Source organism: Octopus bimaculoides, chromosome 13 (assembly GCF_001194135.2).
Source record: "Octopus bimaculoides isolate UCB-OBI-ISO-001 chromosome 13, ASM119413v2, whole genome shotgun sequence".
NCBI classification, from domain to species: Eukaryota; Metazoa; Mollusca; class Cephalopoda; order Octopoda; family Octopodidae; genus Octopus; species Octopus bimaculoides.
Window position 1 is genome coordinate 32,857,691 of NC_068993.1, and position 1,740 is coordinate 32,859,430.

At 37.4% G+C, this 1,740-nt stretch overlaps 1 protein-coding gene across 1 annotated transcript in view; it reads left to right on the forward strand.

Annotated features, from left to right (window-relative positions):
- LOC106872059 (mitochondrial ornithine transporter 1) overlaps positions 1-1,740 on the forward strand; it is an 89,315-nt gene that overhangs the window by 29,943 nt on the left and 57,632 nt on the right. The window lies entirely within an intron of this gene.

Below are 1,740 nucleotides of genomic sequence, written 5' to 3' on the forward strand. Positions count from 1 at the left end.
TATATATATATATATATATGACAAGCTTCTGCCAATTTCTGTCAACCAAATCCACTCACAAGGCTTTGGTTGACCCACAGCTATAGTAGAAGACACTTACCCAAATTGTCACACTGAAAAAGAAAGTGAAAGGGGTATAGTGAACTTGCCATGGGTAGTGGAATATCCAATGTTTGGGATTCAGTCCTTCATCAGGGGGCAGAGAGAAAGAGAAAAAAGTCAGAGTTTACATCCTCTCAGCTTGTAAAACTGGCTGCAACTGATAATGGACACAGAATAACATGGGATGCTAATGTTAAACAGAAGTTATAGGAGAGGGTGTGCAGAAAGGAGGAAGAAAACGATGATGGAGTGAGTAGAGGTAAGTAAATACAGGAATGTTGCAGAGAGAGGGTGGAAGGGGGATTAAAAAGTGTAAAAAAGAATTAAGAGGAGGTGAAAGGATGAAAGGAAAAACATTCATTCATACTTGTTGGGAACATAGTGCCAAAATCAAATATGAGATGTTGCTCTTTTGTTTCCTGGAGAAGGTAGAGCAGTGGTGCAAGGCCATGCCACACTGATAAATCTGCAATAGAATGATTCACAGTGTTGAAGTGGGTCGCGACAGGTTGGCCTGGCATACATATATATGTGTGTGTGTGTGTGTGATTAGTATTTAGGGATAAATTGTATGAGCACTTGGGTGTATTCTGGATTCGGGTTAACCACATCTAGTAGTAAGGATTTACTTAGGGTGAACAATCCCACTGTAATTCATCTGATTAGTAAATCCTGGGTTTGCTTCTCTGGATTATGAACATTTTCAGGGGTGTAAATCCCAAACAATTACAATGAATACAGAGATAAGTATATCTATAGATTTTTTTGTTTTACAGTCAATTATACTGCATATTTGGTTAAAATATAACTGACTCGTATTTCTGCTGCATAGAGAACTAACAATTGCATTTTGCATCCTGCTATTTTCGACTATGTAACTTTATTCAAGGTCTGTTCACAGATATGGTCTGAAGCAAGCTGAGAGTACCAGTGTGTGGTTAATGTTATTTTGCTAAATTACAATGGTATTTGAGAGAGAAAAAGAAAGTGAGGGGGAGATCTAGAAACTTGATATAACTATAAAAACTACTATGTGGTTGACCTCATCCTTACCTTAGATTTAAGTTTCTAATGTATCCTTGACCTTTAAGTAGGTCAAAGTGTATTTTTAGTTGGATTATTATTTTGTGGTTTTCCAATATTTTGTTCTAAATGAGATTAAATTAAATCACATTAAATTCTATGAAAATATATGTGGTATGAAGAACTTATTAACAAGGACAATTCGAAATTTTCTCTGTATAATAGTTTTATAATATATGCAGTTTCTACATCCAGGAGTGGCTGTGTTGTAAGTAGCTTCCTTACCAACCACATGGTTCCGGGTTCAATCCCTCTGCGTGGCATACCCAATGACTGGTGTAGCAGCACTATAGTCAACTGCTACAAAGGTAAATATGTTTGGAGTTATCTTCTACTATAGCCTCGGGCTGACCAAAGCTTTGTGAGTGGATTTGGTAGATGGAAACTGAAAGAAGTCCTTCGTATATATGTGTGTGCTTGTGTCTGTGTTTGTCTCCCCTAACATCGGTTGGTGTGTTTACATTCCCGTAACTTAGCAGTTCGGCAAAAGAGACCGATAAAATAAGTACTAGGCTTACAAAGAATAAGTCCTGGGGTTGATTTGCTCGACTAAAG